Here is a 10,722-nt window from a genome sequence, read left to right on the forward strand (position 1 = left end):
AGCATAGAAAGCTTGTCCATATGTACAACATGAATATATAATGCATATATAGAAACGTCCTATTCAGGAAAAGGGGCTGGGGTCGTGGTTGTAGCACCCCTATACCTTAATCCTCATGTTGTGGTTTTCATTCCCATTGATACCACCCTACTAGCACCTTTAAAAGACTAACTCCTAACCTATTTGAAAAAATAGGTAGGGGCATGTCTTCCCTATTGAATTACCCCGCCCCCGAAAAAAAAAAAAAAAAAAAAAACCTTATTTGCTTGTACAACATTTGAATTTTATAAATGAAAGCCCATTATAGGCTTTGGCTCTATGGTGGGCCAGTTTGGGTGCGGGAGGTTAAGTGTAAGAGCACTTAACCTTTGTCAAGAAAGATCCCAAACAAGGCAACCTTCCATGTTTTCTAACTATTATTTTTATTTTTATTTTTATTTTGAAAGAGGCGTGATTATTCAAGAATAGTTGAGATGGAAAATTCATCACAAAAAAGCGTAAAGCAATTTCTCTTAAGACTGGCCTCTAGGCCTAAGCAAGGGGCCATTTCATGACGTCCAAAATTCATTTCTACAAAGGCACCAGATTAATGTTACTAGGACAAATTTTTCATAACGTAAAACATTTCTGAACAATTACATTAAGACAAAATTCTCATTAGGAAAAACATTTTTATTTTCATTTGTAAAAAAAAAAAACATTTTTATTTTCCCAAGGGAAACAATTACTCAATGTAACTGCTTCGAAAATGAGTACTGATTATTTATACGAGTACTCGATCCCTTGTGAATACTTGAGATGGATTGCTCCTTGAGGCAAACAATACGAGGATAAGCATCTAAACAACGAAACATATGGAATACTACACGAATCACTATTATATATCTGGGTAATAATTTCGAATATTTACCAACTTTCAAGGTTTTATGCTCTTTGGATATGAGGTTGCATTGTAAAAAATTTGGCCTATAGTTTGGTACACATCTATACAGGCGAATAAGATGTGGTTTTAATGATGGAAAAACTTTCCAAGTGATCCTTTCTACATATATAGTATACATGTCCCCTAATCTCAGCCTTCACATATGAGTAGATGATCGAGATGGCTTGATTCACAATGTCACAACCTGGTTCTTGAGCGTCAGATCTTGATCTGATGAATCAAGAGTGTTTTCTTTTTAATCTTTATTCTATAAATAATTTTGCATACATCTAATAGGGGTGCACATGATAAACATAATGAAAAAATAATTTAATGTGATGGAAAATTACCACAATACCTTGAAACTTTTTGAGGTATTTTGGTAATTTATTTTCATTATATATATATATATATATATATATATATATATATTATTTTTACTCGGTGCGCCCCAAGAAAGAGATTGGATGCTCTAGATTTCAACCAAAAAGGTTTTGTTGAAAAAATTAAAATTAAACAGTGTTTTGACGTGACATTGTGACAAACAATGTTAGCTGTCGATTCATATCTAATGGCTGAGAAGTGGGGTCACCTATAATTTATATGTGGTTGAGGTGACATGGAAAGCATTTCTTTAACAATTTGCATACTATTCATGTCAATTTTTCATTTGTAAATAAATTAGTGATGTTAATTTGAAAATTATAAACCAAAGTAACATGTTCATAATTTGTAGGGATTTTTAGATCATTTAGAAGTAGGATTCGAAATTGGGAGTGGTGGACATATTCCATTCGACTTGTTTTGAGCAATATTTAAAGACTCGCCTTGGGACTAGAACTCGGTCCAGGCTCAAGGAGGGTTACTCGGGAGAGTTTGAGTGGTGCGTCCCTCTACTTATGTTTCGCTTCGGCCATGCAACTTTTTTTTATATTTCGCTCTCATGTGTCTCTCGTGAACTATTCTTCACTTGAGTTTGTCGCCGAGAGAGATGCAGGAGGCGACCAATGTGGAAAATTGCTCCTCGTGTTCCCACAGTTCCTGTTGATACGTTCATAGTGATTCTAGATATATGGGACCGAGAAATGGTCTTCAGTCTCGTTATGCTCGTGAGACTTTTGAAAAGGCTGAGTTTTAAAGAGTAATGATACTATGAGATCCTCCCACACCCATGTGAGTAGGACCCTAAAGGATCACCATTAAATTTTGACATAGATCTCTAGAAAATTTATCAATAAATCCATTCACCCAAGTCCCACACCTATGTGATAACGTTTTTAGAGATCTATGTCAAAATTTAATGGTGATCTTTTAAGGTCTTACTCACATGGGTGAGGGAGGGTCTCATAGTGTCATTACAAATTTTTAAAACCTTGTGGATTTTGCACGTCATAGTATCGAAATGGAGTTTTGAATACCTTCAGAGTATGAACTTGGTGGGCCCAATGCCTTATTTGATTCTTGAAACAGGTGAGCAATCACCCCAGACCTTCATGATGGTCCTTTTTTATTTGGACTTCATAGTCATTACTATTCTTGGGGAATTAATATGGTCATCGTCAATACTAATAACTTAATGAGTCCCTTGGAGAAGGAGAGAAAGGTTAACAACATTTAGTTCCCATGTAGCATGTCGGGGCTCATCTCATGAAGCCCCAATCTCATCGGCTACTCCTATTGAATCTTCTTTAATGGTAAGGACATGAGTAGCATAAGGAGGATTGTCTCAATTATGGAGTTCGCCAATTGGTGGAGCCATGTCCTGCTCATGTTGACTTCTATGAGTCCTTCCTTTGGCCTCTCGTCCAATTTAGGTGGCTTAACTGTTGGCTTCGCATGGGATGGTGGCTTGATATTCGTCCTCTAGGCTTGGTTTCTCATCCCATTTAGGTGGGTTGTCGATGAAATATAATAAGGACAACTTTCATAATATTTTGAGGAGATCCTTTTGTGCCAAATTTTGAGCTCTACTTCTAGAATATGCAAGAGTATGGACTCGAGGTTATTCGACTTGTTGTACAAGAAGACGTCGTGAGAAAAGCATTAACATGCAAGCCTGGTTCTATCTTCCTTGAGGACTTGCTAGTGAAATTGGGCATCACGAAGCCTCGTGGAAGGCCTTCGAAATGCCTCTAAGTGCTCTCTATATAAGTTTTGGGGGCAGTTAAAGTGTTTTGAGAGCCTTAAGGATCCCCTCCATGTTTGTTAGGTAGACCATGTCAACTAAGATCAACTGGGAACCTTGGTTGCCCTATGCTTTGGGTTGGTATGTTAGAAGGCAAGTAGGCAGTGGTTGAGGTGGCATGTAGCAGATTGACGCTATGGGCCCCTAGTAGAGAAGTGGAGCTGTATCGATATGTATGTCATTGATAAGATGCCTCATTGAGTGATTGAGTGAGCCCGACCATATTCCATAGACTGGCTCGACTGGTATAATAGCTCGGGCCCCTGGGTGTAGCATATACTAGTGCAGGGCCTTATTTTGCTATTTGTTCATGGCAGGTTTAACAACCCCATAATATTCTGATATTTCATGATTTTTTGGAATATCTAAATATTTTGATCTTAAAATATGTTAAAAGGCTACGTGACTTGTTTGATTGACAAAAATAACATCCTTCAAAATCATGCTTAGTCATATTTATTCAAATCCTACAAAATTCAACTCCGAGTTGTATTTTGTGGGATTAAATTATCGTGTCACCCAAATCCAAGCAAAGTTGTTCCTCCATCTTTCTCTCCATGAACCCACAGACCCTTGTGCATCTTTTCCATATTTCTCTCGTCAGGCGACTTCCCTAAAAACTCTTATTATTTAAGCTCATTTTCTCATTTCTCCTAACCATAAACTTAAGAAACCTAAGCCACCTATACTTGAGAAGGCACCACAATAAAATTCTCTCATCAACCAAGCATTTTAAACGGGCAGAGCATTTCAGATAGTGTTGATTCCTTCCCTCTTTCTACGATTTGCGCCCCTCTCTCTATACACCTTTTATGTCTTTGGAGTTTGCATTCCAAATTGTCAATCAGGCCTTGAACAAATCTTCCCATTTTCTCGACAAAATCAGATCTTAAAATCACCAAAATATGGAAGCAAGAGAATAATCTTTAAGGATCTTTTGACGAAAATGGCAGTCAGAGGGGATAAAAACTGACTTTTGCACAATTTTGGGGTTGAGTGCTCTGTTTCAGATCTCATAAATGATTAATGGGGTGCTTTGTTTTCTATAATATAGTGATTAAGTTTTGAAGATTGGAAATCTTTAGTTTTAGAATTTGGTGTTGTGTTTTAGGTTTGATAGACGAGGGGGTTTAGGTTTTTGCTGAGGTTGAAGCAAACTTTGTTTGATCACATCTTGAATGAGCATGACCCACCAATAGAGTGACCATAGCTGGTAATTTGGTTCTTCTAAAAGAATGGTTGATGAGTTACACGAGGCCATGAAGTTTATTGAATAGATAAGAAATTTCTTGAATTAATAAGAGAAAGAGCTAAGAACTGGTATGATTTCATCAACTGTATTGAGTAGATGAGTAGATTAAAAAAAGGGAGTTGTCATTCTTGAACTGATGATAAAGCAAGAGCTCATACCTTATGATGTCTTAAAACATGCCTTATGATGAGTTAAGAGGATTATGCAAACATGGTTCAAAATAGTTGTAGATAGTCGAGTAGATCCCAGAAAGCCGTATATTATGATATTATATAATTAAGATACATAGAAAGTCAACAATCCCATTATACATATGTTTAAAATCATGAATACTTAGAATTTTATCTTATCAAGCATGCCCGCAAGGATTGAATGAAAGAGTTGACCAAAGCCTGAGTGGCTTGGTCACTCCCATAGGTGATCGAGGTAATAGACTTCCTTGGCTTGAATGTTGATATTTAGAACTAGACCCCTACTAGAAGCTCTCACCTAGTGGGTAGCTCTTGGTTCATAGGATTGGATGGTAACTGACCATCGAGGTTATAACCTAGTTCTCATAAGTTGGCTTGAGATTGCCTAGAGTTTGTGCGTTTAATTTATCTCAGCCATGATGGTTGGACTGATAGCTAATTCTAAGTTCTTAAGGAATTGCCTTGGTTTGATCCCCTAACTATTTAAGGTCTCTCGAGTCTTATAGAGTTGGTGATCCACTGTTCTGGGTCAATACCCATGGGGATCACCAATGTGGAGACCGGCATTTCTGATTATGGTCCCATGTGGACTGAAGTTCAACTCACCTAATGCATTGTTATGGATCTGAGGATCATTATTATAATGCCTCTCAGATCGGAGGCTCGATGCTTGACATAAAGATTGGGACGAGGCCATAATCTTAGCATCAGATTGGGCCCTCATCCTAATTTGGAGTTGAGAAATAATACTATTCTTCTCTTTTCGGTAAACTTGGCCACATCCCAACTTGTAGGTGGGGAAAATATTTCCCTCTTCTTTGAGAAATCTTCCCTAAGATATTTTGTAAGATCCTGTTACATTTAGTTGGTTAAAAATTCATTCCTATGACTTTAAAAACTAACCATGATTTTTTGACTTCGAATTTCTATAATGGTTTATGAGAGGAAAGGGATTCTATTAAAAATAACATATATAGTTTGACTAGGCTTCTCATATGTTAGGTAGGAGTGGGTATAAGTCAAAAAGATATATTTCCCATATTTTTTTAGTCATGATGGTTGATTTCAATAATAGATGACATTAGTTTGTTTCCTCTTTCACCTCAGACTACCCGAAAATTTTGTGTTCAAACTAAATTCTAATTGAGATTAGGGCCTTGTAGTTTATATAAAGGAGTCCCTTGTGGTCTATATAAAGGTGGAGAAGGAGTCCCTGGTGGTCTATATAAAGGGGTCTCCACCCCCCCCCCCTCCCCCCCCATTCACTCCATCTAAGTTCAAACCTCTCTCTCTCTCTCTTGGCTAGGTGCGCCCCATCTAGGTAGAGCCAAATATCAAAGTGGCTTGACCACTTGGGGCTAACCTAAGACAGGGGCAAGCGAAATCTAGTCTTAAGGTCTGGGTTGATGCCTTTGTGCCATGGCCCAAGGTATAAGGGTTGAAACAATACTAATAGTATTCAACACTCTCAACCCCAGTTCTGTTAAAGGGTCTTTCAAGATGTGCTTCCCAGTTTAGAAGATTCAGCAGGACTAAAGGATCATAATGCCCCGTTGATATGGTAATCGGGTGTGGGGTGTGCTAAGACTAAAATTTGCAAAGGTCCATAAAGTCTTCCTTGTTTTGTTTATTAGTTTATTTCAAATTTCAATTATATTTGTTTTAAGAGTCCTATTTAAATTAGATTTCTTACTTACTTGGGCTAGGACTCCCACATAGATTAACTCCTTAATTATATTAGAATTCATATTGTAAATTTGAATCAATGTTAAATAAAGTTTTATTTGAGCATACTTTGGAAAGAAAAAGTTTCTACTAGGCACTCTTAATCATTGCCTACCCTTAAACTATCATAATGAACCCATGATCCACAAGTACTCTCTTGAAGGGGCTCCTGATTGGTCTAGTCAAGTAGTAGCTAAGATTACACCTAGGAAAGAAGGTGTGCCCTAAAAGAACTAGTCATATGAAACCGATCATATCCTACTATTACTTTAACATACATATCTTAGGTACCAGTATAAGTAGTGATCTCTCCCGAGTGTAGCTATCCTAGATCCAAGATTCCAAACAATACTAGGTCAATGTGGAAGTCATGCGTGTGTTCCATGAAGAATGAAAGTGTTAAGGGTAAGGCCCTTTTCCCTTGAAGACCCATTTTTCGCACAATGGTCGATACATCCACTGGCCGATAAACTTTAAAACTAGTAATTATAATTGGCCTCAATAGGGTATCCATGAATCCGCCATGACAGATGCAGCGAGGAATCAAATTCAAACCAGTATTTTGGTGTGTATCCGACTCCATAAACCTCAGCCCTAGATTGCAAAGCCACAGCTAGATTCACAGGCTTTACTAACACATTCTTCTTTCTTCAAGTTGCATAGAAATACTGACCCAGCTTGCTCTTAAAGATCCCGCTCTACATGGCATGTCATAATTTGCCATCAGACACGTAAAGTCTAAAACTCCCACTAGAACTTTATGACTAAAGCTTGAGTACTTATATTTACCAATTTTACAGGGCACAGTAACATCAATTCTATTCCTTCATTTGCAAATATTTTTCCTAAAGTCTAGGGTCATGGCCAAGGGGAACTAGTATGGCTGGCAGGTGCCCTCTCAACGAACACGCCCCAAGCGATTGGTCAAGTAGAAAACAGTTGAGTCCTAACAGTGGTACCCTTTGATCATTTGGTACTCGAGATTTAAGTGACTTTCTAGCTCTATCTCCATGGAACCTTGGATTGGCAGTAGGCAGGTAACCTCTCAAAGACTGCACCCTGAGTGATGAGTTAAGTTGAAGTCATATGAATCATGATACAAGTACCCTCTTACCATTTCACAAGAAGGATTTAAGTGAATCTTCTTCTTTATTTTTCAATTATATCTCTCAAGTGTCTTGATTGTTTACTTCTTTCACATTCACCTCCCCCAACTTGTGTATCATGAGTGACAAAGTTGAGCTCTTATAGATACCCTGGCTAATGTAGTTCCTTGGTCCCCAAAACATAAAACCCTAGAATCAAAACCTATTAGGCGAGACAACCTCAAGCCTTTAGAATCAGCAAATCGACATGTATACAAATTTGACAATCTTGAACCTTAAAACCATCCCATTGGAATATGAACATCATAAACCTTGTAAATTTAATTGAGATATAGGTAAAATTTGATTCTGATTTTTAGATGATGTCATAAGATGTTAAATGTTATAAAATTCACTCAATTCCAAAATGCAGTTTGAAAGTCATGACCTAAAAAAAAAAAAAAAAATTAACTCTAAAAAATGTCACCAGTCATCTCTAGGGTGGAACATTTGTAGTGCACAGTGATTCTAAGACGCATATGGCATGGCAAAGGCCTTTTTGGGTCTGGGTTTTCGAAGAACCTAATGATTCGAATCACACACACAAGCCTAAAACATCCATTGAGTCTAAGGCCCTTCACAATTTGCAAAGCAGTCCGAGTTGCATGTGGTGCGAACAAAATTAAGTCGACACTTAGTGGAGGGCATTTATAACTCGAAATCTCATTAAATAGTCTTTTTCCCTATCATTTTAGTGCCATAACCCTAATTTTTGATCTCTAATGTACTCTGCGTTTTCCACCCTCAAACCATAGATATCTAGGGATTCAAAACCCTAAACCTAAGCGCTAGGACCCTATAACATATCTAAACTTCCAAAACCTAAGTCCTTAATCTCTAAAACTACAAACAAACTAAAAGCCTTGTAGTTTTTTTTAGGTAATTCAGTGGGAAGACATGCCTCTACTTGTTTTTTCAAATAGATTATGGAGTTTGGGTTTTTTAGAATTTTTGCAAAAGTACTACATCCCTTCCAACTTTATTTGTCCGATGGAAATGGGGTTGAGGTTGTGGAGCTTCAACTACTGGTCTAGGTTTCTATTCTTACTTATATTAAAAAACCACTAACTATTTCTAAAATAGATAGGGGTTTGTATGCCCTGCTGATCTATAGGAAAAAAAAAAAACATGCACACACACAAAACTATTTATTTGCCCAATGATTCTCTCCTCTCCCTCTCACTCTTCCTCTTCTCTCATGATGTGACTGTGGAATCTCTTCCTCACTTTTGGGTTTGGCCTGTAATAGGTTCCCACCTTAAAAACTCAAAAAAAGGCTCACCTCCGAACCACGCAAGAAGAGGTAGTTTTATTTTACAATAGAATAAGAATATATTTTCTCCTTTATTTATGAATTTTAAAGGCCCAAAAATACTGTGGACGAACATGATGTATAAACAATTGAAAATCTCAAAACTAAAAGAAAATGTTTATATAAGGGCAAGGCCCTAAATAATCAAATTTAGGCGCCCATCAAAAATTGACTAGAAGATGGTGTTTCGATGCCCAAAAATATTCAAATCGATCTTGACCTCAAGATGTTTGGACATGAGAAAAATGGATTTTAAGTCTTGGAATTAATGCATCTTATAATGTATTATATGGACCGTCAATTTTCATGATTTTCACGTAGTTGTAGATCTGCTCGATCTACACTATTTTTAAAGCTTTAAATTTTATAATCAGAGATGAAAATATATTTTCAACCAATACCAAAGATTTTTAGTACTAAAACAAGATCTTTTGATACTATTTGAAAGTGTGACTTACTTTGATTGTTTAGGGCCTCAGCCTTATACAATCCAATCAATTTTTTTATCTTATTCTTACATATCGAGATGATCGCAAAACAAACTTCCCCAACGGATTTTTAATGTACGTATGACTTCAACAATGGTCGACGCCTTATAGAACTTTTCATATTTTTTATTGATAAACAAGAGTACATGGTCCCATCGAGTGATGTGATCGCTCCATTCTCTTTCATGCCATTTTACACGAGAAGCAAAAGTGAGAAACGTACGTCCCATTGGTATAGAATCCAAAAGGAGAGAAGATTAGGGCTCAAACTTTTTTTCTTTTTTTTTTTTTTCCGACAAAAGCATTTACTTTTTATTTATTAAGAGAAATACAAAACATATTTCAAAATAAAGCAGACGAAATTACCAGGGAGTCCACGTTAACCCCTTCGCCAAGATATTTGCAATCTCATTGCCTCGTAAAAACTTCCTACCTTCGAAGATAATGATTCCATCACCTCTAACCACATGAATCTAAGATGTAAAGGAAGTTTTGAAACTTTAGAACACCGATTGATAATACTAAGATAATCTCCTTTAATTCCCCATACCTTTCTCTTTCCAAACGATTAGGAGGCAACTTGCTTTGCTTGAAAGCCGGCCCCACGTGCATGGCACAACATAAGTCCACCTTTGTTACAGGTCACCACTTTTCCCTACATGATTGCAAGTGGGCCCGGGTTGTTTTGATGAGTGAACCTATGGGTGGCAATGGACGGGGCTTGAGGTTTGCCAGCCTTGGCCCTAACCGAGCGGTTTTCTCCATAGGCCAGCCCAAGCCCAAGCCCAGCCTCGGTCCTATTATGGTTGTGATAGGGTGAGCCGGACTAGATTTAAATGAAGCCAAAAAAAGAAAAAAAAGAAAAAAAAAAGAAAAGAAAGAAACAGAAAAAGAAAAAGAAAGAGAAAGAAAAGAAAACAGAAAGAAGAAAGACATGGGGCTTGATTGGGCCAACCCGGGCTAGCACTGGCCCTAGCCTAGCCCTCAGGCCACAATTTATAGCGTAAACCTTATTTTTTAAGGGCCGGCCTATTCCCAACCCTAAGGGCGTGTTTCTTTTCTAGAAAGAATTCTTTCATAAAGAATTTTTTTTGATTTTCAAAAGGTTTCGTGTGTGTGGTTTGTTTAGAGCCGAGGCTCTAAACAATCAAATTAGAGCCCACCCTCAAATAGCGTCGAGAAATATGATTTCAATATTGGAAAGTTTTGTGATAGCCTCAAATTATATTATCATCTTTAGTTATACAATTTAAAGCTTAAAAAGTAGTGTAGATTGAGCAGATCTATGAAAACTTGAAAATCTTGAAAATTGACGGTCTAAAAATGCGTTACAAGATTTACTATTTCAAAAACTTGAAATCTATTTTTTTCTTATGTCTAGGCATCTTGATGTCAAGGTGATAAATTTGATAATATTTGAGCATCAAACAACCTCTTCTAGTGAAAGTTTTGAGGAGGCTCTAATTTGATTGTTTAGAGACTAGGTTCCTTATAAACTTCTC

The sequence above is a fragment of the Amborella trichopoda genome, chromosome 12 (genome assembly GCF_054954075.1).
Source record: "Amborella trichopoda isolate Santa Cruz 75 chromosome 12, AtrichopodaSantaCruz75HAP2 v2.0, whole genome shotgun sequence".
Lineage (NCBI taxonomy): Eukaryota > Viridiplantae > Streptophyta > Magnoliopsida > Amborellales > Amborellaceae > Amborella > Amborella trichopoda.